The sequence below is a fragment of the Squalius cephalus genome, assembly GCF_949319135.1.
Source record: "Squalius cephalus genome assembly, chromosome: 11".
Classification (NCBI taxonomy): domain Eukaryota; kingdom Metazoa; phylum Chordata; class Actinopteri; order Cypriniformes; family Leuciscidae; genus Squalius; species Squalius cephalus.
The window spans coordinates 4,391,189-4,417,720 of NC_137132.1; the positions used below are offsets into that span (position 1 = coordinate 4,391,189).

Here is a 26,532-nt window from a genome sequence, read left to right on the forward strand (position 1 = left end):
ATGTGAACTGAAGTATAACACCTCTAGGAGTGCTGCTTCCAAGTTTGATATGACCGAGGCGATGTGCAACATCCACATTGCATTGTATATAATGTGTGCTGGTAAAAAAAAGCCAACAACATAGGAACATTGTGTACAATTAAGACAGGCTAGGCTACTTAATTTATTATTCCAATATCCAAATATGATACTAAATACCACAGGGAAAATGGCTTCTATTTGTGACGTGCTGTCTTTGCATTTGAACATTGCACATTTTAAACAGGACACGCATTAGCCGAATAAATGTTAGCCAATACAAACATATTTATAGAAAACAGCTGACAATGAAAAGACAGGAGTCCAATAATAACATAACGAATCACTTATTCTAAAAATAATATCAAGTATAAGTTAGACGAATCCGACATATAATGAGGGCAGTGTTAACAGTAAAACGTCCGTCATTTAACGAATTTTAAAAACACGGATGGATAATACAGTTCAGCTACGGCTAAAGACAACGTGAAGGCAGAATGCCTCATCTTCCAGAATATCCAACGTGACAGCTTTTCAGAGGAATGTGAACGATTGAAAGCTGGTAAGCCTTTATCCACTACGAGCCACTTACTCACTTTATCACCAGAGTTTGATGAAGTCAGTCAGCTTATACGAGTTGGAGGACGTCTATGTTGTGCTGAAGGTCTAGAACTCCAGACAGTTCACCCAATAGTTCTGGATCCTCACCATCCAGAAACCAAATTGCTCATACAGGACTATTACAGTAAGCTCTGTCACCCAGGAACAGAACGGGTATTTGCTGAAATGAGGAGAAATGTGTGGATACTGAGAGGTTGTGAAGCAATTAGCAAATTCCAGCCCAACTGCATAGAAGGCCAAAGCTGAGGTCCCTAAAATGGCTGATCTACCCCTTTCCAAATAAAAGTAGGACGACGCTGTGAAAAAAGATGGGGTATAATATTCAAGTGTTTGGCCACTAGATTTGAGCTCCTCACATCTATAGACACAGATTCCTTCCTTATGTCTCTGAGGAGATTTATTGCACGTCGAGGCACCCCATCTGAACTGCTTTCTGACCAGGGCACCAATTTCCAGGGTGGAGAGAGAGAATTAAGAGAAGCTTTAACAAACTGTAGCCCAGAGCTTCAACAACATCTTGCCAAACAAAAAATCACCTTCCTCTTCAACCCTCCTAGTGCTCCCCACTTTGTGTGGCATCTGGGAGAGAGAAATCCGATCCCTCAAAAATTCCCTCTGTATAGTAGTAGGTTCACAAACAGTGACAGAGGAAGTTCTTCAAACAGTGCTTCTTGAGATAGAGGGAATTCTCAATAGCAAGCCCCTAGGATATGTCTCCTCCAATGTAGCTGACCTGGATCCAGTCACCCCAAATCTCCTGCTCATGGAGCGGCCAGACAGCTCTCTACCTCAAGTGATGTACCCCGCTACTGAGCTCATAGGACGGTGTAGATGGAAACAGAGTCAAGTCCTCACTGATCATTTCTAGTCAAGCTTTATGAGACACTACTTGCCTAACCTCCAGTTACGACAGAAATGGCATGCAGAAACTAAAACCATTACGGTCGGATCTGCTGCAATATTGGTTGACCCTCAGCTACCCCATGCCCTCTGGTTAATTGGTAGAGTAGTCAGAACATTCCCTGGGGCGGATAGACATGTAAGGTCTGTAGAAATCAACGTTAAAGGCAGGTTATATACGTGACCTGTTGCCTGTCTCATTCCTTTACCAGAGATTACTGACTCTAAGTAACTTAGATGCAGGAACAAATATGCCCCTGCATATTTGGGGGTGGCGATGTTAAGGAGATCTAACCAATCAGCGACAAACTTATTGGTGACGTCGGCAAAGGACGTTAGGTGGAGAGTTAGAAACTTCCTGAACATGAATCCTGTGATGTGTTTTGATTGACACCCTGAGGCGAGCACTATAACCTAATCAGCACATTAGTCAAAACTCCTTTACAGCTATGTGGTGGGGTCCTCTTCCAAACTCCTCACAATAGGGAGAAACACAGGCGTAGTCGAAAAATAGTGACGTGCTTTTTATTATGCCGGCCTCCAAAGTACAAATAGTGAAAAAACTTGCAAGAGGGAAAAAAAAACTATTTGAAAATAAATAAATAACTCACTATAATAAATTAACACAAAAAAAACATCCTCAATAACTCTATTTTTCTTTCCCCACGAAAAATGCAATTCACTAGTTACCTCCTCTGTAACCAGGCCAAGACTGACTTCACAGGCCCAAAGCTGCGACTTTTAAAGCCAGTAGCCCCTCCCTTTAGGCTTAACCATCAATTACACAATATCATCAACACATTGTACTAACTCCAGAAAAGGAATTATATCTATTACACTTTGACATATTTTCAACAATAATTACAACCATCTCCACAAACATTTTCCTTCCCCTTGCATCCCAAATTATTATTACAACCCAAAAACCCATAATTATGCAGTTCACGTGACCATGAAAGCGCGCGAGAATCACGCTATTTAAAAGGCGGAAATGTAACGCTTCGGTTCTGCCAAACTGAACGGGAAACAGAGCAAACCTGCGATGCATCTCGGCACATAGTAAGTATTTATGATGTTCGTTTAAATGTATGCTTAAAGAAGAGTAGAACTACCAAGTGTGCACCCTTGATCGCGCTACTTAAACAGTAGATGAAAAGTACATAACAGCGAGGTTTATGACCGGCTTAATTAAAGGGTTACTTCAGGATTTAGCATTAAGCTTTGTATTAGTAGAAAACCTGTAGTATTTTCGAATTACCATGCTTTCCCCCCTCATATCCCCCTGAGAGGAGAGATTTATGTATTTTTTGTCTGGAAAAAATCCTCCGATGACGCAAAAATCGTCATTTTGCGTCATCGGAGGATTTTCTGTCCAGAGGCTAAAGACTACAGCCAGTAGATGGCGTTGTTCCGCATGTTTTCAGCCCGCCCAGAGGAGGTGGGATTTCACTCACAGAATGTACACAGTGTCAGCCGTCTTTCTTTGGAAGCTAAGCTAGCAGGCTCTTGTTCTGTGGAGAAAGCTGAATAATAGGAGAAAGCTGAGTAAGTAGGGGTTACCATCTTCCTTTTCCCGGACTTGTCCGGCAGGCGAGACTGTTAAAAATGTCCGGGATTCGGCTTTTGCGTTCTACGGTCGCCATTCATTGTTTACATGCACACCTCTCGTTTCAATCTAACTGAATTAATTCCGATCGGTGAATCTGACTGTAGTGTTTACATGAACGCTAAACAAGTGATCGGTTGATGTGCGTTTTACCATTGCTAAGAAAATTTCCCGCTCCTCCGTGAGAGATGCGAGACCCGGCGCGTCTCAGTAATGACGCCACCGGCCTCGCGCCGTTCTCCCGCGGCCGTCAGCCTCGTCCTGCTCGCCACAGTAAACATAATGAATGGCGACTGTAGAACGCAAAAGCCGAATCCCGGACATTTTGGGTCTCTAAATCACTGGCAAACTCATCACGTAGGCTAGCCTTGTTGTTTTCAACTGTGCTCTCTAACCGGTAGGCGTGGCCTCCTAAGGCAGCGAAGCAAGTGCATTCTGGGAGTTGTTGTCTTTCATCCACATAAGCCAAAAATACATTTTCTGGCTTTTCTCAGTCTAGAAAGCTCCAAATTCAAAAATTTCTCCACATTTCTTCTACTTAAATGACCTATTTTAAATACACATTCATCTTCCCAGAGGTGAAGTATCCCTTTAAGGCTGAAAGGGAGCGGGGAGTGAGTATGTGCTATGTGTGTGCGTGTATGTGTGTATGTGTGTGCGTGTATGTGTGTGTGGCCCGCACTCAGTGATGGAGCCACTCCGTCACAAGCTATGATTGGTCGAACTCTTCTTCTTTTGCTGTTGCTTGATTTGAGGACTGCGCGTGCAGAGGCATCACCAGGTTTTTGCGTTGTTTAGAGTAACAAATTGTACCAGCTTACTTTGAAGTCAAAATGCGTATCCGCTACGCAAAATGCTTGTTGACAGCTAAATGACAAGTCAGAAAGTTACAACTCAAAAAACAACTTCCACAAAACTAACATCACAGATCTAAAGTTTATATCATTTATACGTTTGCTTTATCTGAATCTCACAGTTTATATATTATTGGATCTGTAGAAACCTTTTACTCACAAAATCACACATTGTCAGTGAAATAGTCATATTTGTTGTTATTGTACAGATATACATTATTGTATATACACCTTTTTATGTAATAACAGGCTTTATGTAACTAAAACAAAAGTAAAAGAAAAAAAAAAACCCTGATCAAATTGAGGGAATTGTTTCATATATTAACAAATAACTGATTGTTGTTGTTTTTCTACATTTGTTTCCAGTCTCTTTTAATTTTGGTATTTCTTTGAGTAAGCGTTCAATCAAAATAATTTTCAATAATTTTCTGTCTTGTTCTCTAACATATAAAACACAAATCTTGTGGCATTTTACAGCAACACTAGTTTATTAGTTAACTAACTACACATTTACAAAACATTTGCTCGCTGTGACACAGAATAATGCTTTCTAATACGAGTCCATAGATTACATGATTGGGTGAAACTCTTCACACTGAGTACAGTCGTACGGCTTCTCTCCAGTATGAACTCGCTCGTGTGATTTCAGAGATCCAGAATGAGTGAAACTCTTGTCACAATATGAGCACTTGTAAGGTTTTTCTCCAGTATGAATTCTTTGGTGCTTTTTCAGATTGCCCGCTGTAGTAAAGCTCTTCCCACAGTCAAAGCACATATGATCTCTCACTTCATTGTGTGTTTTCTGGTGCAGTTTAAAACTGTCCAGCCTTGAAAAACTCTTTCCACAGAGAGAACACGCAAAAGGTCTCTCATCTGAATGCACTTTTAGGTGTTTCTTTAAATTTGATGATGAAATAAAATCTTTACCACACTGATCACAGTTAAATGTTTTTTCTCCAGAGTGAATACGCAGATGAACACTGAGACCTGTTGCATCTCTGAAACTCTTTCCACACTGAGTGCATGTATACGGTTTCTTTCCAGTGTGAATGTACAGATGATAACTGAGAGTTGATGCTTGAGAAAAACTCTTTCCACACTGAGTGCATGTATACGGTTTCTCTCCAGTGTGAATTCTCATGTGTGTGTTAAGGTTTCCTTTCTGTGTGAAACTCTTTCCACACTGAGTGCAGGTGTGCGTCTTTTTGGCTTTTGTTCTTTGAATTGTAAAGTTATGATGTTCCTCCTTCACTTCATTCAGTTCTTGTCTTTGCTCTTTCACTCTCACCTGGTCTAAAATACACATCAAGTTAGAATCAGTTCAAGTGAACCCTTATTTAATAGCCGAAGAGCTACAGAGATCAGATCTTTCACTTTTTGTTCTGTCATTCACTTGTTAATATAGTAAAAATATGATTGACAACTGCTATATACAAGGTTATGATCATTTGGGTGTATTTCTCTATTATTTATCATCCATATACTGCTTACTAATTCACATACAAAGCAGTCAACAATGAAGAATCAAGAATGGACACCAACCTATTTGTTCCTCAGTATCTTCATGTTTTATTCTGGATGGTTCTGGATCACTCATGTCTTCAATCTCCTCTTTAATAAACTCCATCTTTAACAGTCACACAGATTTCAGCTGCTACTCCTGGAGTTTGTCCTTCTCTTGTAGGATGATGGGAATATTCCCAGTATTTATTAGTGAATTGTTGTGGGAGGGGCTTCACTGCAGGTGTGAACTGTGATCACTGTGTTTTTATCCAATCTGCATTTAAAAAGTACAGAGTCATCATGTTAAACTGCTGCTGAAAAACCTCTTTGTCTCCAAGAGTTCCCTGTTTTCAGCTCATTCATTATGGTGATGTCTGAGATCTTCTGTAAATTGGCACATTAAGCTCATTTTATTGGTGTCAACAGGCTGAAACAAACTACAGCATCATCACCTTTAACTTCAGTTCTTGTCTTTGCTCTTTCACCTCCATCGGGTCTGAAATAAACACATGAAAATGTGACCCTGTATATTTGGGTCACAAAAATATTTAAGTGTTTTTAAAACATAAGTTGTTAGAATGAGTTCTGGAGGATAACTGTGAATTTTCAAGTGAACCCTGATTTAATAACAGAAAACAAGTGAGATCTGCTTATAAAATATTATATTTTTGATGTACCAAAGGTTAGTTTTGTAATCCTCTTGTTAATAGTCAAAATGTGAACGACAACTGCTGTACAAGATTATGATATAAGTGCATTTAAATTCCTAGATTATTTGCTAATATTTCACAGCTCTTAGATTGGCATGTAATAATATAGCCTATTAAGCATTTTAACTAATATACAGTATATATATAAAAATCAGCCATCATTATTTATAATGTTGAAAATTATGTTGTGTAAAAGGTAACTATAGAATTAAACATGATAATCTGGTTATTCAGATAATAGGCTAAATGATTTGTCTTTGAACTTTCATTATACTGTACATCAAAATTACACACCAGTGAATGTTGTTAAAAATGTCTTGTAAATATATAGCAGATTTCACCCAGCAACAGAAATGAACCACATCTGCAGTTTATTCAAAGAGGACAGACAATCAACACACACACACACACACACACACACACACGCGTCTTCAGATTCACTGTCTTTCAGCTGAAGGATGCATGAGAAAAGACCCTCCCTAACAGTAACTGCAATTCATCTAATACACAGGTCACACATATGGCTATAAACATACATAAACATCAAAATCAAAGCTAAACCCATTTAAAAGCCATTTCCACAGACTCAATCCACCAAAATGATATGTGGAGTTTAAAAGAAATAAAAGTCCAAAAATACACTGAACTGTTGCAGAAAAACTCATACATAACCTTATCCCGGTTTTATGGCACTTCCATAATATAAACTAAATACTTCACTTAATTGTAACGAGGCTTCAGCAAAGTGAGGATCCATTTGCAGCTTTATTGTGATCTTGGTTCGTACAATCAGGGTCAATCACCAGCAAACACAACAGTAGAGACAAAGCAACTCGTAATGCGAAAACAGGCATAAGGTCAGGCAGCAAACTTACATAAATCAGTCCACAATAGAGAACAGTCCAGGGCAGGCAGCAAAGAATCACGAAGAGAATAAACAGTCCAAGAGTAATCCACGGGAAGACAAAAACACAGGCAGAAACGCTCAGAGATGAACCAGGGCAAAATCATAGACTGTAAAAAAAGAAATAAAACCTCTCTTGTTGCTATGTTACGGCGGTTGACATCCAGTTTATCGGTGCATTACCGCCACCTTCTGCTCCGGGGTGTGAACCAGAAAATAGGTTTACAGACTAAATCCATAGTCTGTAAACCAATCAAATCAACAGTTGAATTGCTACTAGTAAAATTGTTCATTTTTGATATCTGAAAATTTATTTCTGATATCAATATTATTTCAGATATCTAAAATGGCTTTCTTACTAGTAACAATCACATTCATTATATTAGAAATGAACATTGTCACTAGTGAAAATTGAATTATTGATATAAAAAATGAACATTGTCACTAGTGAAAATTGAATTATTGATATAAAAAATGAACATTGTCACTAGTGAAAATTGAATTATTGATATCAAAATTAACATTGTTACCAGTAGCAATTCAATTGTTGATATCAAGAATAGACATTTCAACTAGTGACAATTTAATTCTTGATATCAAAAATAAAGGTTTTTACTAGTAAGAAATGTATTTCTGATATGTGAAACTGGAATTTCAACAAGAAATCAATTCTTGATATCAACAATGGATTTTGAATAGCAGCCGTTACATTTCACTAGTGAAAATACAGTTACAGACATCAAGAATTATAGTTTTTACTATCAACTATTTAAATTAAATTGTTGATATCAAGAATTAGCATTTTAACTAGTGAAAATTTAATTGTGGATAGAATTAGCATTGTTACTAGTGGAAATGTAATTTCTGATATCAAAAATTGCCATTGTTACTAGTAGAAATCTAATTACTAATATATCAATAACTTTAACTAACAATTGAATTATTGATACCAAGAATTAGTATCCTGGAAATGAATAAAAGTTAAAACGGCTTGCCATTGAATAGACAATGAGGCACTATTTGCTTTTGACGCGCTGTCTCGCGCCTCTTGCCGGTGTAGAGATGGTGTTACTGCTCATGATGCTCGGGATCTGTGATGATCATAATTCCCTGATATATCCTGATGGATATATAAAAGGCCTTAAACTCCAACAATCTTTTAAAAAAGGAGTGTTTTAACCACACGTTACGGGTCATTTTCGGACGCGTTTCAGATTGGACTTCACTGACAGAGAGAAGGCAGAACTTGCATCATGTTTATTTTTCTTTATTTGGTGAAAAGCACAACACTTTGTTTTCATTGTGGGTATACACACAAAAAACACTTAACAATCAACAGAGTATTTTGAGTCTCTTTTACACTGATAAGAAAAAAGCCAGCTGATCACGCCGTTGTGATTGCAGACCCGCCGAAAATTATTATTATTGTTATTATTGTACAGAAGGACTGGGATGAGTTGTGTGTGTGTGTGTGTGTGAGAGAGAGATTTAGTCTGTAAACCTATTTTCTGATTCACACCCCGGAGCAGAAGATGGCGGTAATGCACCGATAAGCTGAATGCCAACCGCCGTAAAATAGCAACAAGTCGAAGAAGAAGTTCCTCATGAGAGGTTTTGTTTTGCCCTGGTGAACATCTCTGAGCGTTTCTGCCTGTGTTTTTGTCTTCCCGTGGATTACTCTTGGACTGTTTATTCTCTTCGTGATTCTTTGCTGCCTGCCCTGGACTGTTCTCTATTGTGGACTGATTTATGTAAGTTTGCTGCCTGACCTTATGCCTGTTTTCGCATTACGAGTTGCTTTGTCTCTACTGTTGTGTTTGCTGGTGATTGACCCTGATTGTACGACCAAGATCACAATAAAGATGCAAATGGATCCTCACTTTGCTGAAGCCTCGTTACAATTAAGTGAAGTATTTAGTTTATATTATGGAAGTGACATAAACCGGAATATGGTTATGTATAAGGTTATGTGTGTATAAAAAAAAAAAAAAATTCCACATATCATTTTGGTGGATTGAGTCTGTGGAAATGTCGTTTAAATGGGTTTAACTTTCATTTTGATGTTAATGTATGTTTATAGCCATATGTGTGACCTGTGTATTAGATGAATTGCAGTTACTGTTAGGGAGGATCTTTTCTCATGCATCCTTCAGCTGAAAGACAGTGAATCTGAAGACGTGTGTGTGTGTGTGTGTGTGTGTGTCTGTCCTCTGTCAATAAACTGCAGATGTGGTGCATTTGTGTTGCTGGGTGAAATCTGCTATATGTTTACAAGACATTTTTTAACAACATTCACTGGTGTGTAATTTTGATTTGTATAATGAAAGTTCAGAGACAAAACATTTAGCCTATTATCTGAATAACCATATTCTCTTGTTTAATTCTATAGTTGCATTTTACACAAAACATCATTTTCAACGTTAAAAATAATGATGGCTTTTTAATTAGTTAAAATGCTTAATATTAATAGGCTATATTATTTCATGCCAATCATAAGAGCTGTGAAATATTAATAGGAATAATAATCTAGGAATATAAATGCACTATATATCATAATCTTGTACAGTTGTCGTTCACATTTTGACTATTAACAAGAGGATTACAAAATTAACCTTTGGTACATCAAAAATATAATATTTTATAAGCAGATCTCACTTGTTTTCTTGAACTCATTCTAACAACTTAATGTTTTAATATGTTTCAGACCCGATGGAGGTGAAAGAGCAAAGACAAGAACTGAAGTTAAAGGTGATGATGCTGTAGTTTGTTTCAGCCTGTTGACACCAATAAAATGAGCTTAATGTGCCAATTTACAGAAGATCTCAGACATCACCATAATGAATGAGCTGAAAACAGGGAACTTTTGGAGACAAAGAGGTTTTTCAGCAGCAGTTTAACATGATGACTCTGTACTTTTTAAATGCAGATTGGATAAAAACACAGTGATCACAGTTCACACCTGCAGTGAAGCCCCTCCCACAACAATTCACCAATAAATACTGGGAATATTCCCATCATCCTACAAGAGAAGGACAAACTCCAGGAGTAGCAGCTGAAATCTGTGTGATTGTTAAAGATGGAGTTTATTAAAGAGGAGATTGAAGACATGAGTGATCCAGAACCATCCAGAATAAAACATGAAGATACTGAGGAACAAATAGGTTGGTGTCCATTCTTGATTCTTCATTGTTGACTGCTTTGGTAGATGTGAATTAATAAGCAGTATATGGATGATAAATGATGGAGAAATGCATCTGAATGATCATAACCTTGTATTTAGCAGTTGTCAAACATATTTTTACTATATTAACAAGTGAATGACAGAACAAAAGTGAAAGATCTGATCTCTGCAGCTTTCTGCTATTAAATAAGGGTTCACTTGAACTGATTCTAACTGTATTTCTGTGATTCTAACTTGATGTGTATTTTAGACCAGGTGAGAGTGAAAGAGCAAAGACAAGAAATGGATGAAGTGAAGGAGGAACATCGTAACTTTACAATTCAAACAACAAAAGCCAAAAAGACGCACACCTGCACTCAGTGTGGAAAGAGTTTCACACAGAAAGGAAACCTTAAGACACACATGAGAATTCACACTGGAGAGAAACCGTATACATGCACTCAGTGTGAGAAGAGTTTTTCTCAAGCATCAACTCTCAGTGTTCATCTGCACGTTCACTCTGAAGAGAAACCATTTAACTGTGATCAGTGTGGTAAAGATTTTATTTCATCATCAAAACTAAAAGATCACCTGAAAGTTCATTCAGGTGAGAGGCCTTATGTGTGTTCTCTCTGTGGAAAGAGTTTTTCAAGGCGGGACTGTTTTAAACTGCACCAGAAAACACACAATGAAGTGAAAGATCATGTGTGTTGTGACTGTGGGAAGAGCTTTACTACAGCTGAGATTCTGAAACGGCATCAAAGAATTCATACTGGAGAAAAACCTTACAAGTGCTCATATTGTGACAAGAGTTTCACTCAGTCTGGATCTCTGAAAGCACACGAGCGAGTTCATACTGGAGAGAAGCCGTACGACTGTACTCAGTGTGAGAAGAGTTTCACCCAATCATGTAATCTAGTGAAGCATATTAGAAAGCATTTTTCTGTGTCACAGCGAACAAATGTTTTGTTAGATTCGCATAAAGTAAATGTGTAGTTAGTTTACTAATAAACTAGTGTTTCTGTGAAATGCCACAAGATTTGTGTTTTATATGTTGGAGAACAAGAAAGAAAATTATTGAAAATTATTTTGATTGAACGCTTACTCAAAGAAATACCAAAATTAAAAGAGACTGGAAACAAATGTAGAAAAACAACAATCAGTTATTTGTTCATATATTCCCTGAAGTTGATCAGTTTTTTTTTACTTTTGTTTTAGTTACATAAAGCCTGTTATTACATAAACAGATGTATATACAATAATGAACATCTGTACAATAACAACAAATAAAATGACCATTTCACTGACAATGTGTGATTTTGTGAGTTAAAGGTTTCTACAGATCCAATAATTAAAATAAACTGTGAGATTCAGATAAAGCAAATGTATAGTGAAATAAACTTTAGATCTGTGACGTTAGTTTTGTGGAAGTTGTTTTTGAGTTGTAACTTTCTGACTTGTCATTTAGCTGTCAGTGTAAGGCAGTTCTTTGTATAATAAAGCAATAAAAACGTCCTGTGGCCTGTTGCTCAAAGCCGGCTTCAGTTGCTAACAGGTAAAGTTCGAGATTAGTTTGAGCAAACTGGCTTTTAGGGCTCAGGAAAGTGGATTGGTTTTTAGTTGTGTTCATCATCATGGTAACTTACGCTACACGGCTAAGCTGCTCCGGAGCAGGTTTTATTCTGGGTTAGAGATCGCAGACCAAAACTGGACCAATCAGTGCAGTGACATGTATCTGATACAATAAAGCCACTCCCCCTGTATCTCTCACTCCAAATCAAAGCAGTTTATAGTGTGAAACAAACTTTAGAGAGCAAATTGTCCATATTTTGCCGCTAATTAATTTATTATATTTTTATTAAATGAATTATAATTACTTTTGATTCGTGAAATATATACATATAGTTATTATAATATATTAACTGACATGTAAAATTAACTTTAAATTAATATAAATATTATACATGCATTCATATATAATGCTTTTAAACGTGTTCCCTTTCAGTTGGTCACTCGCGACGTCACGTCGTTCATAGACATTTGGAAAAGTTTTTGGGGCAGACCTGACCTGTTGAGAAGAGATGGTATTCATCACTCCTGGGATGGTGCCGCTCTTCTCTCTAGTAATATGGCACATAGTCTTGGAGCTCAAACATGACAATCTGGGGCTCAACCGTTGTCTGTCTCACGTCACTGAGGTCTGATAAATCCCATCATAAAGAGACTCTTTCACCTAGATATCATCATATAGAGACTGGGTCTGTTCCCTAAATTAATAAATACAAAAAACTGAATCCCTTTAGCTAAAACAACATATACTTGTATGAACATATAAGGAGGAGTGGCTTTAAAGCTAACTCAAAGTAAATTATACATAGAAAACTTCAAGTAAAATATACAAGGACAACTTAGAGTAAATGCAGTACAGGAAACATCAAGTAATTTCTATATAAGGAAAACTTTAAGTAAACTCTATACAGGATGACTTCAAATAAATTCTTAAATAATACAGCACTGCACATAAAACATAAATAAGCTGAGAATAATTATAATACAAATTGACAGCATATTAAATTGGCTCTTACAATGCCACTTCAATTTATTTCACTTTGTGTTATTTTGTACATTTTATTTTGGTGACTCTACCAACATTTTTTTAGTAACAAAAACTACACTGTAAATAATGACATGATCAATAAATCAGGTAACTTTATTTTTTTAAATTATACAAGATTCAACTATTAAAAAAAAAAAAAATCAGTTTACAGTAATTTAAGTTGAAATGACTTGTTTTTTTAACAGTGTAGCTTGAGACTGTTGTTTAAAAGCCTTACATTTATTCTGTTTATTCATCAGTATTAATCATATTCCTATTATTCATATATATATACAGAGTGAGGAAAATAAGTATTTGAACACCCTGCTATTTTGCAAGTTCTCCCACTTAGAAATCATGGAGGGGTCTGAAATTGTCATCGTAGGTGCATGTCCACTGTGAGAGACATAATCTAAAAAAAAAAAAAAATATCCAGAAATCACAATGTATGATTTTTTAACTATTTATTTGTATGATACAGCTGCAAATAAGTATTTGAACACCTGAGAAAATCAATGTTAATATTTGGTACAGTAGCCTTTGTTTGCAATTACAGAGGTCAAACGTTTCCTGTAGTTTTTCACCAGGTTTGCACACACTGCAGGAGGGATTTTGGCCCACTCCTCCACACAGATCTTCTCTAGATCAGTCAGGTTTCTGGGCTGTCGCTGAGTTTGAGCTCCCTCCAAAGATTCTCTATTGGGTTTAGGTCTGGAGACTGGCTAGGCCACGCCAGAACCTTGATATGCTTCTTACAGAGCCACTCCTTGGTTATCCTGGCTGTGTGCTTCGGGTCATTGTCATGTTGGAAGACCCAGCCTCGACCCATCTTCAATGCTCTAACTGAGGGAAGGAGGTTGTTCCCCAAAATCTCGCAATACATGGCCCCGGTCATCCTCTCCTTAATACAGTGCAGTCGCCCTGTCCCATGTGCAGAAAAACACCCCCAAAGCATGATGCTACCACCCCAATGCTTCACAGTAGCGATGGTGTTCTTGGGATGGTACTCATTATTCTTCTTCCTCCAAACACGTTTAGTGGAATTATGACCAGAAAGTTCTATTTTGGTCTCATCTGACCACATGACTTTCTCCCATGACTCCTCTGGATCATCCAAATGGTCATTGGCAAACTTAAGACGGGCCTTGACATGTGCTGGTTTAAGCAGGGGAACCTTCCGTGCCATGCATGATTTCAAACCATGACGTCTTAGTGTATTTCCAACAGTAACCTTGGAAACGGTGGTCCCAGCTCTTTTCAGATTAATGAGGATAGGAGCAGGCTTCACTCAATTTTGATAATACACTTTTTAGAGTGCTGGCCTAAAAATATAATACATAAGAATAGGACAGAGGCCGCACTATGCATAAACGTTTTTTATTCGTTGCACAAACGCGTTTCGGCGTGTGCCTTCTTCAGTGTGCAATCAAACAGACATTGTGACCAATCTTATATGCCCCCACCAATGACACACCCATAAACTCGTAAGCCAATGAATTCAAAGTATGCTACACACATATCAGCAAAAGACAATTAATTAAAGACAATAATTCTAGGCTGCATACAAAATGACTTACAATACACAGATGTTTCATAGACAAGAATAAACCCAGTTTTACAATTATAAAAAAAACAAGAATCATCTCAGTTTTATATTTATAAAAAACAACTCAGTGACAACTCTTCATTCAACCCATTGGGAATACATGTGTTTAGATTAAAAATATACCAGGCTTCTCGCTGCAAGAGGCGATTCTCACGGTCTCCCCCTCTTGGAGCTCGATTAACCACCTCTAAGCCCATGAACTTGAGCATACTGACGTCATGTCCCACTAGATTAAAGTGCCTTGCGACTGATGATTTCTCATCATTCCTTCTGATCGCACATTTATGCTCAAAAATTCGTGTCTTGAGTTGTCTCATGGTCTTCCCCACATAGAACAAGCCACAGCCCAGCTCTTTTCAGGTCATTGACCAGCTCCTCCCGTGTAGTTCTGGGCTGATTTCTCACCTTTCTTAGGATCATTGTGACCCCACGAGGTGAGATCTTGCATGGAGCCCCAGTCCGAGGGAGATTGACAGTCATGTTTAGCTTCTTCCATTTTCTAATGATTGCTCCAACAGTGGACCTTTTTTCACCAAGCTGCTTGGCAATTTCCCCGTAGCCCTTTCCAGCCTTGTGGAGGTGTACAATTTTGTCTCTAGTGTCTTTGGACAGCTCTTTGGTCTTGGCCATGTTAGTAGTTGGATTCTTACTGATTGTATGGGGTGGACAGGTGTCTTTATGCAGCTAACGACCTCAAACAGGTGCATCTAATTTAGGATAATAAATGGAGTGGAGGTGGACATTTTAAAGGCAGACTAACAGATCTTTGAGGGTCAGAATTCTAGCTGATAGACAGGTGTTCAAATACTTATTTGCAGCTGTATCATACAAATAAATAGTTAAAAAATCATATATTGTGATTTCCGGATTTTTTTTTTTAGATTATGTCTCTCACAGTGGACATGCACCTACGATGACAATTTCAGACCCCCCTCCATGATTTCCAAGTGGGAGAACTTGCAAAATAGCAGGGTGTTCAAATACTTATTTTCCTCACTGTATATATATATATATATATATGTTTACTATATTTATTTAGCCTATTACTACATAGTATTCAATATAAATATTGCACATTTCTGCCCAACCCATGGTAAATTACTACAGTACATTCATGGTAAATGTTTGTAAAGGTGGTTAAGGGATTTAAAGTCTTCTAATTTCGTTCAAGCCACAATGTTTCTCCTGCTTTCCTCATCAGTCTTGTTGGTAATGTTGATGTTGTTTCATCCGATTTAATACTAGTTAAATCATCGAGTGATTTGTGGTTTGTAACAGAGAGGTTTCTGTAACGCTTTCCACTGGTTGTCGCAACACTGTTTAATAATAGTGTCCGGGACCGGGAGTAAACGCAACTCTGTGCTGGGCCGTGTTGAAACAACTGAAAACAGCGCTATTTGTTGTTACTGTACTGACCGAGAAACCGCTTCAGATGATTCAGTGACGTAGCGGTCCGAATGAATCCGAATAGTTAGACCGTTATGCAAGCGCGTTTAGAAAGAATCGAACCAAAAGAATGATTCATTCACGAATGATTGGTATCGCTGGTTCAGTCGACATAAATTCGGGATACAAAATAACTGCTGAAATATTCACACGTAAAACGTTTCTCAGAGGAGGCAGACAAAAGAGGAGGAGGGAGGTTGGTGCCGTCGGGCCGGATGGAGATGATTGGCGGGCCGCATTTGGCCTGCAGGCCGCCAATTGAATAGCCCTGCTCTAACCTGTTAACATGGGTACAGAAAAATATGCACCGCATACGCACTGTAAACGGAGTATATGTGAAACGGGCGTGACACTGACTTTTTTTTTCAGTGGTAGAGTACCGGCTACATGCGAGAAGTAGCGGTACGCAAGAATAAGTGCAGATACGCTTAAGAGTAAAATGTAGAAGTGGACATTATAGAAATACAGGCTGATGGTCGACCTGCTGGGCATTGCTGCCTGACACACCTCCACCAGTGCCTTTTGTGCTGGTGTGCTCCTCTGAGGCTCCTCTGGGCATAAAACGGATCATCAGCTGGGGTCCACCAGTCATGGATGTTTCGCTCCTTTAACCCCAGTTCATCTCCTGGTGGTGGAGTGATGGCAGGGATCATTCCCTGCCACCCCCTCCTGATGCCCTAGGTGTTATTTGGCCCCCACCCCCTATGCTTCCTCCTTAGCCACAGCCAAAAGCTGCCCTTCTCTGCCTCCTCTGCCAGTTTGTTAATGGCTTTTCGACATCCTGCTCCTGTACATCCCATTTTGCGGAAAACCGCTGAGGACCCAACAAAGCCCCTGCATCCCACTTCGATGGGACATGTGGTGGCTTTCCAGCCAGCCTCTCTGCAGTCTTCTACCAGGTCTGCATACTTGGCACGATTCCGCTTGTTGGCAGCCTCCATTCCCTCCTCCCATGGGACAGTGAGCTCCACCAACAAGATGGTCTTGCATGGCTCTGACCACATGATCAGGTCTGGCCGGAGCAAAGTTTCTACGATCTCCCTGGGGAATTGGAGCTGCCTCCCCAGGTCGACCCTCATGTTCCACTCACTGCCAGATGAGTGGGCTCTAGATGTTGCTCTCTGGTAAGGGTGGTTGATTTTTTCTCCGGCCCTTGCAAACAGGATAGGATGTCTCGTTGGCGCGGAAGGTCTACTATTAGCCTCCTGTCTACATGATTCTGGCACCTCTACTAGCTTCCTCAACACCAGATCATGTTGCGACCTATAGTGGCCTTGGGACAATGCTGTCTTGCAGCCCGACAGGATGTGCTGGAGGCTTGCATTGCTGGTACTGCAAAGGGGGCAGAGTTCTTCAGTGCCGAACCACTGGTGGAGGTTTCTGGGACAAGGTAAGGTGTCATAGGTGGATCTAATCAGAAAGCTGAGCCTGGCTTGGGGGATCTTCCACAGATCAGACCATGACAAATGCCTGTCTGTGACACCTTCCCATGACATTCAGCCTCCCTGTCGGCTCTGAGACACCGCCTTGATGTTAAGGTGCTCCTGCTCGGTCCTTGTCACTTCTGCCACCACCATGGCTCACCGCTCTTCCTTGGAGGCCTTTGACCCAGGGGGTCTCGCTCCTACCAAGGCCTGCTCGACCCTCCTGGACTCTGCCGACTATTTCACAATGTTTTCAGCCTGCTAATTGCCATGTCGACCTCTTCCTGGGCTTTCCACTTCCACCCTGTTTTTATATTAGGGCCAGCTGCTCTCACCAGTTGGTCAGTGGATTCCCTCAGCTCCAGCACCTTCCGAGCCTTCTCCTGCTTGTATCCCAGGCCAATGGATCGCAGTGGCAGCTGTAGTGTTTTCCTAGCAAAGAGGCCTGCGTCTGATAGGCATCTTGGCAGACCCAGCCACTTCCTGATGTATGAGTTTGCTAGCCCATCCATATTGTCTGCCACGAGGAGGGGACTTCGCTCATCTTCAGAGGCCACATCACCCTTGGGTACAAGTATGAACTGGTAGCACCATACTTTATAATTGCCGGGGAGCTGGCTCTGATTGATCCTGGTGAGGCCATCTGAGAGCTGCTTCCTCAATGTTTCCCCCATCTGCCTATCAGAGAGGTCTGCTGTGTAAGTACGACCCAGGCTACGGACGGGTTGATTTGCCAGCAAAGGGATTTCTTCACCGCCTGCAGCCAAGATGGTATAGTCGCTTCTAGCCCCTTTCCTGATGGACAGGCTACGTGATTTGGCGGGTTTGATCTTCATCCTCGCCCACCCCACAAGCTTGTGAAGTCCTGATGGGTGCAACACATCTTGATGTCCTCAAAGTACTTTGCCACCAGGGCACGAATGCAGACAGGGATGTAGAAAAAGTCCAAAAAGACCCGTATGCGTTGGCAAGATCCAGCCACACCACATGCAGGTCACCTCTCTCTCTTTTTGCTCTCTGGATCTGCTCCTATATGACTGCAGAGTGTTCCACGCACCCTGGGAAGCCTGGCACGCCTGCCTTCTGGCAGCTAGTGTCAATGTCCCCATTGCTTATGAGGTAGGTGGTCAACCTCTTGGCCAGGATGGAGAAGAAAATCTTGCCTTCAACATTCAGGAGAGGACAATTTGGTATCTAAAGTTTGTTTCACACTATAAACTGCTTTGATTCGGAGTGAGAGATACAGGGAGTGTGGCTTTATTGTATCAGATACATGTCACTGCACCGATTGGTCCAGTCGTGTAGTGCAAGTTACCATGGTGATGAACACAACCAAAAACCAATCCACTTTCCTGAGCCCTAAAAAGCCTAGCCTAGAAATCTAGATGCACCCTAGTGGCAGCAAAATGTATTTTGCAGCCAGGGCAGTCTAGCAACTCTCCATTGACTTTCGAGCTGCAAAAACCTAAATTGGGTCAGGCCAATCACGTAGTGTATAGAGTAGGCGGGGTGGGCTTAACATAATGACGACAGAGTTGCGACGGTTACCTGCCACTTGAAAACAAAGAATGGCGGCTGGTGCTGGCGAACATCTTTCGAATCGGCTTTGTCCGCGACTCTGGAGGACTTGGAGTTAGGTTTTTCTTTGAGAAAAGAGCATAGGATGGCACTTAAGTCATTCTTAAAAAAAGGAAGATGTGTTCGTAGCTTTGCCGGCCAGATATGGCAAAAGTTGAATTTATCATCCAACGTTAGCTCCGCTGTTGGGAAAACGCTCTAGTTGGTTGAAGCGCTGTCCTATTGCGTGCAGAGGGAATTTGAAAGACAGCCGTTTATCCCGCCCCTCGGATTGAGCCGTGTCTATGGTGAGTTGCCAGACCCAACATCTTGATGTAGGTCTGGCTTGCCAGGCTATAAAAAGCCAGTTTGCTTAAACTAATCTCGAACTTTACCTGTTTGCAAATTGTTGGAAACTCAGAATCAAAGACCAGGAGACTTTTGGGATCACATTCAAGAAGTTTATTCTTTATTGAGGACTTTGCGTTGACGTGGCTGCAGTTCTTCCAAAGTCTGACTAAGTGGACGTTCTCATACATTTATATACATTTAGGGGCAGATACCAAAACTTTGTGATGAGACAGGTTTAGGAACCTGTTTTAGACTGAGACTGCTGTCCATCCTAATCCACTCAGCATATCTATTCAAATGCTGAGACCCGAGTACAGGACTGGCAGGACTGTCTTGCTAAAACACAAGCTCCAAGAGCCATTAAGAGTTTCAGTAAAACAGGACTGACCGGAGTCTTTTGCTAGAAAACTCTGATAATAATAATTTATACCTAACCTTAACATGCTAAATTCAATGTAAGACTAAATTAAACATTTTAATAAATTTGTAATATAACAAAATGAAGCCGGCTTTGTGCAAAAGGACACAGGACGTTTTTGTTGTTTTACATTTATATTTAGTCATTTAGCAGGCGCTTTTGTCCAAAGAGACTTACAAATTAGGACTAAATTAAGCGAGTCATCGTGAAGAGGCAAAAAACAACGCAAGAAGTGCTCAAAATACGAAGTTCAGGCATTGGTCAGAGTAGCATAAGCCCGATAAACGAGGATTTAAAAGGAAAAGGTTTTTTTTTTTTTACTACTAGAGACAAAGAACTGCCTTACTCTTACAGCTAAATGACAAAACTTACGTCACAGAATTAAAGTTTATTTCACTATACGTTTGCTTTATCTGAATCTCATTTATTTTAATTATTGGATCTGTAGAAACCTTTTACTCACAAAATCACACATTGTCAGTGAAATGGTCATTTTATTTGTTGTTATTGTACAGAGTTATTGTACAGATATACATTAATACATACACCTGTTTATGTAATAACAGGCTTTATGTAACTAAAACAAAAGTTAAAAACAAAAAAAAAACAAAAAAAACCTGATCAACAGGGAATTGTTTCATATATTAACAAATAACAGATTGTTGTTGTTTTTCTACATTTGTTTCCAGTCTCTTTTTATTTTGGTATTTCTTTGAGTAAGCGTTCAATCAAAATAATTTTCAAGAATTTTCTTTCTTGTTCTCTAACATGTAAAACACAAATCTTGTGGCATTTTACAGCAACACTAGTTAATTAGTTAACTACACATTTACTTTATGTGAATCTTACAAAACATTTGCTCGCTGTGACACAGAACAATGCTTTCTAATATGAGTCCATAGATTACATGATTGGGTGAAACTCTTCCCACACTGAGTACAGTCGTACGGCTTCTCTCCAGTATGAACTCGCTCGTGTGCTTTCAGGTTTCCAGACAGAGTGAAACTCTTGTCACAATATGAGCACTTGTAAGGTTTTTCTCCAGTGTGAATTCTTTGGTGCTGTTTCAGACATTTAGCTGTAGTAAAGCTCTTCCCACAGTCAAAGCACACATAATCTCACACTTCATTGTGTGTTTTCTGGTGCTGTTTAAAACTGTCCAGCCTTGAAAAACTCTTTCCACAGAGAGAGCACACATAAGGCCTCTCATCTGAATGAAGTTTCAGGTGTTGTTTTAGATTTGATAATGAAATAAAATCTTTACCACACTGATCACAGTTAAATGTTTTTTCTCCAGAGTGAACGCGCAGATGAACACTGAGATTTGATGCATGAGAAAAAGTCTTTCCACACTGAGTGCATGTATACGGTTTCTCTCCAGTGTGAATTCTCATGTGTGTCTTAAGGTTTCCTTTCTCTGTGAAACTCTTTCCACACTGAGTGCAGGTGTGCGTCTTTTTGGCTTTTGTTCTTTGAATTGGAAAGTTATGATGTTCCTCCTCCACTTCATTCAGTTCTTGTCTTTGCTCTTTCACTCTCACCTGGTCTAAAATACACATCAAGTTAGAATCAGTTCAAGTGAACCCTTATTTAATAGCAGAAAGCAACAGAGATCAGATCTTTCAATTTTTGTTTTGTGATTCACTTGTTAATATAGTAAAAATATATTTGACAACTGCTATATACAAGGTTATTATCATTCAGATGCATTTCTCCATCATTTATCATCCATATACTGCTTATTAATTCACATCTACCAAAGCAGTCAACAATGAAGAATCAAGAATGGACACCAACCTATTTGTTCCTCGGTATCTTCATGTTTTATTCTGGATGGTTCTGGATCACTCATGTCTTCAATCTCCTCTTTAATAAACTCCATCTTTAACAGTCACACAGATTTCAGCTGCTACTCCTGGAGTTTGTCCTTCTCTTGTAGGATGATGGGAATATTCCCAGTATTTATTAGTGAATTGTTGTGGGAGGGGCTTCACTGCAGGTGTGAACTGTGATCACTGTGTTTTTATCCAATCTGCATTTAAAAAGTACAGGGCCATCATGTTAAACTGCTGCTGAAAAACCTCTTTGTTTCCAAAAGTTCCCTGTTTTCAGCTCATTCATTATGGTGATGTCTGAGATCTTCAGTAAATTGGCACATTAAGCTCATTTTATTGGTGTCAACAGGCTGAAACAAACTACAGCATCATCACCTTTAACTTCAGCTCTCGTCTTTGCTCTTTCATCTCGATCTGGTCTGAAACATATTAAAACATTAAGTTGTTAGAATGAGTTCAAGGAGGATAAATGTGAATTTTCAAGTGAACCCTGATTTAATAACAGAAAACAAGTGAGATCTGTTTATCAAATATTATATTTTTGATGTACCAAAGGTTAATTTTGTAATCCTCTTGTTAATAGTCAAAATGTGAACAACAACTGTACAAGATTATGATATAAGTGCATTTATATTCCTAGATTATTTGCTAATATTTCACAGCTCTTATGATTGGCATCAAATAATATAGCCTATTAAGCATTTTAACAAATAAAATAAAAAAACAATCATAAAATCAGCCATAATTATTTTTAATCTTCAGATTCACAGTCTTTCAGCTGAAGGATGCATGAGAAAAGACATGTTAATTACCGTCCTCCCTAACAGTAACTGCAATTCATCTAATACACAGGTCACACATATGGCTATAAACATACATTAACATCAAAATGAAAGTTAAACCCATTTAAATGACATTTCCACAGACTCAATCCACCAAAATGATATGTGGAGATTCTTTATTAAACGCGAGTTAATAAAAGTCCAAAAATACATCAAACTGTTGGCAGAAAAACGCATACATAACCTTATCCCGGTTTTATGACACTTTCATTATATAAACTCCAATCTTCACTTAACCCTCATGTGGTGTTCATGTCATTTTTGACTGGAGAAGATTTTCTTTTTCCTGAAAATACTAGTTAATGTTATCGCATTGAACTGAAACTTAGTGACTTTGTTCACAGAGACTATAACAACTTGTCCAAATATTTTTTTTTTTTTTTTTTACTTTTTTTGTGTTGTTTTTTTCACCTTGTTACACCTATGGTGTTCGCGGTCAAAAATGACAGGCCTACACAAAATAGCTTATAAATCCCTCGTTATGCTATATTATCCCCAAAAATTGGATTCAATCTTTTTATCAACTTGTTTTCTTTCAATTAGGACTGGTTTTGTATTCAATTTTCAAACAGTTTAATTGTAGGAGTCATTTATCCGAGCTTATGCACCTCAGTTTTTGAGTGAAAAAAGCATTATTTGTTAATAATTTTGGCAATATTGAGAAAAATATGAAAATAAAATTGCACTGTTGATCACACTAGTCTACTTTAATGTTTAACCAGGACATTTCTTTTGAAATGCTTTTATTTTGTACAAAATGACACAGAGTCACACTTGTGGTGTTCCCGGTCAAAAATGACGAGCCTACACAAAATAGCTTATAAATCACTTGTTATGCTATATTATCACCCAATATTGGATTCAATCTTTTTGTCAACTTGTTCTCTTTCAAGGACTGGTTTTATATTTATATTTGCATCTGATTAATCGTAGGCCTCATTTATTTGAGAGTAGGCATCAAATTTTTTTAGTAAAAAAAACATTATTTTTGAATAATTTTGGAAATTTTAAATAAAATCTGAAGAAAATTGGCACTGTTGATCACACTAGTCTACTTTAATTTTTCACCAGGAATTTTGTTTTGAAAAACTTTTATTTTGTACAATATGGCACAGAGTTACACTTGTGGTGTTCCACTGGGCCATTGAGGGCCATTGTGGGCCATTGTTTCAATGGGCCATTGAAAGTGAATGGGAGAGACCAATGCATCCAATGAATGGAACAACACAACATATGTATCACTCTAAAACTGAGTGTACCCCCTGCAAGCGCCACCTAGCTGCAAAAAAATAATCATAATATTTTTCAAAACTATTACCTTGATCAACTTAAAATAGGTGTCATTTGAAAGCTTAGAGTCTGAAATTTACAATGAATGTAGCCAATTTGATAAACTCCTAAGTAGTGCCGAGTTATTTGCTGATAATTAGAAGAAAAAAAAATCATAATTTATAAACTACTTTTTTGTTTTACATTCAGCAATATGTCAAATACATCATACAGCTCAGATAGTCCTGAGTCATATGTCATTTGAAAGGTCACAATGAGTAGAATACAACAAGCATAATTGTTTCAGGCTTTTTACTAAACTTGAGCGAGGTTTTTCTAAAAGAAGCCCTTCAAGAGACCCATGTGTAAACCATGTATGGATTCTGAATTTTAGACACATTTCCGCTCGTAACTTCATGAAACATGCTCCGATTGTGGAAAATGACACATCATTATTTACAGCAGATGCTTACAATTAAAATGATCATTTAACATAAACACAATTAACATAATCCATCACTCATAACTAAAGATATTCCTCATGGAGTTCTAACACAAAAAAATACCACAGACGCACAGACTCACGTAGCCAACCAAGGTAGCTTAGACTTGGCCTTTTTATTCGTATCTTCATGAAACATACATCGATCATGAAAAGTGGCACATCGGTATTTACAGCAGGAGCTCACGATTAAAAAGAGCCCAAACTCAATATATTCCATAAATCAAATCTAAAGATATTCCTCATGGCGTTCTAACACAGAAAATACCACAGACGCATCTAGCCAAGTATATACTCATGAAGCACTCACGTTTGGTTTTCGCTCATAACTTCACGAAGCATGCACAGATCGTAGAAAACTGTACATCATTATTTTCAGCGGACTATCATGATTAAAAACAGCCCAAACTCAGCATAATCCATCACTCAGATCTAAAGATATTCCTAATGGAGTTGTAACACACAAACCCCAACAGGCGCACACAGAGCCTTGAATATAGATGTAGCCTAGCACTTATGTCGCGTTTTAACTCATAACTCAATGAAGCATGCAGAAATTGTGGAAAATGGCACATCATTATTTACATGAGATTGTTAAGATTAAAAAGAGCCCAAACTCACCATAATCCATCACTCAGATCTAAAGATATTCCTCATGGACTTCTAACACATGTCTCTCCCATTCACTTTCAATGGCCAACTGAAACAATGGCCCTCAATGGCCCAGTGGAACACCACAAGAGTAACTCTGTGCCATTTTGTACAAAATAAAAGTTTTTCAAAACAAAATTCCTTGTGAAACATTAAAGTAGACTAGTGTGATCAACAGTGCCAATTTTCTTCAGATTTTATTTAATTTTTCCAAAATTATTCAAAAATGTTTTGTTTTTTACTCAAAAAATTAGATGCCTACTATCAAATAAATGAGGCCTATGAATAATCAGATGCAAATATAAATATAAAACCAGTCCTAATTGAAAGAGAACAAGTGGACAAAAAGATTGAATCCAAGATTGGGTGAAAATATGGTATAATGAGTGATTTATAAGCTTTTTTTTATAGGCCGGTCATTTTTGACCGGGAACACCACAAGTGTGACTATGTGCCATATTTTTTACAAAACAAAAGTTTCAAAACAAAATTCCTGGTGAAATATTAGAGTAGACTAGTGTGATCAACAGTAGCCATTTTTTTCATATTTCTTTTTTCATATTTCCAAATTTACTCATACATTATTTGTTTTTTACTCAAAAAATGAGATGCCTACTCTCAGATAAATGAGGCCCATGATTAATCAGATGCAAACAGAAATATAAAACCAGTCCTAATTGAAAGAGAACAAGTTGACAAAAAGATTGAATCCAAGATTGGGTGAAAATATGGTATAATGAGTGATTTATAAGCTATTTTTTATAGGCCGGTCATTTTTGACCGGGAACACCACAAGTGTGACTATGTGCCATATTTTTTACAAAACAAAAGTTTCAAAACAAAATTCCTGGTGAAACATTAGAGTAGACTAGTGTGATCAACAATACCAATTTTCTTCAGATTTTATTTAATATTTCCAAAATTAAAAAAAATTTTAAAAAAAATTACTCAAAAAATGAAATGCCTACTCTCAAATAAATGAGGCCTATGATTATTCAGATGCAAATCAAAATATAAAACCAGTCCTAATTGAAAGAGAACATGTTGACAAAAAGATTGAATCCAAGATTGGGTGAAAATATGGTATAATGAGTGATTTATAAGCTTTTTTTTATGGGCCTGTAATTTTTGACCGGGAACACCACAGGTGTTATAGGGTTTTGAACACCACATGAGGGTTAATTGTAACGAGACTTCAGCAAAGTCAGGAACCATTTGCAGCTTTATTGTAATTTTGGTCGTACAATCAGGGTCAATCACCAGCAAACACAACAGTAGAGACAAAGCAACTCATAATCCGAAAACAGGCATAAGGTCAGGCAGCAAACTTACATAAATCAGTCCACAATAGAAAACAGTCCAGGGCAGGCAGCAAAGAATCACGAAGAGAATAAACAGTCCAAGAGTAATCCACGGGAAGACAAAAACACAGGCAGAAACGCTCAGAGATGTTCACCAGTGCAAAACAAAACCTCTCATGAGGAACTTCTTCTTCTTCGACTTGTTGCTATGTTACGGCGGTCGACATCCAGTTTATAGGTGCATTACCGCCACCTTCTGCTCTGGGGTGTGAACCAGAAAATAGGTTTACAGACTAACTGTGCGTTCACACCGGACGCGAATAGCGCGTCAAATTCGCGCCTGCCGCATCTAGATATACGCTTGACCACTTTGTGTGCATTCGCGCATCAAGAGCGAAATTGACGCGCGTAAAATCAAAAGTTTGAAGCAAAATTTACGCGCGTCAGAGGGGCGAAAG

The 26,532-nt window shown here is 38.5% G+C and overlaps 2 long non-coding RNA genes across 2 annotated transcripts; one reads left to right on the top strand and one right to left on the bottom strand.

The window, feature by feature from the left end:
• Positions 1–4,063: 4,063 nt before the first annotated feature.
• On the bottom strand, positions 4,064–7,312 carry LOC307167716. Its single transcript, XR_013822851.1, has 3 exons — positions 7,088–7,312; positions 5,542–5,776; positions 4,064–5,292 (listed from the first exon to the last, which is right to left on the bottom strand). It is a non-coding gene; the product is annotated as an uncharacterized lncRNA (long non-coding RNA).
• A 1,382-nt stretch (positions 7,313–8,694) lies between these two features.
• Positions 8,695–11,305, top strand: LOC307167517. Its single transcript, XR_013822812.1, has 4 exons — positions 8,695–8,867; positions 9,821–9,864; positions 10,043–10,277; positions 10,548–11,305. It is a non-coding gene; the product is annotated as an uncharacterized lncRNA (long non-coding RNA).
• Positions 11,306–26,532: the final 15,227 nt, after the last annotated feature.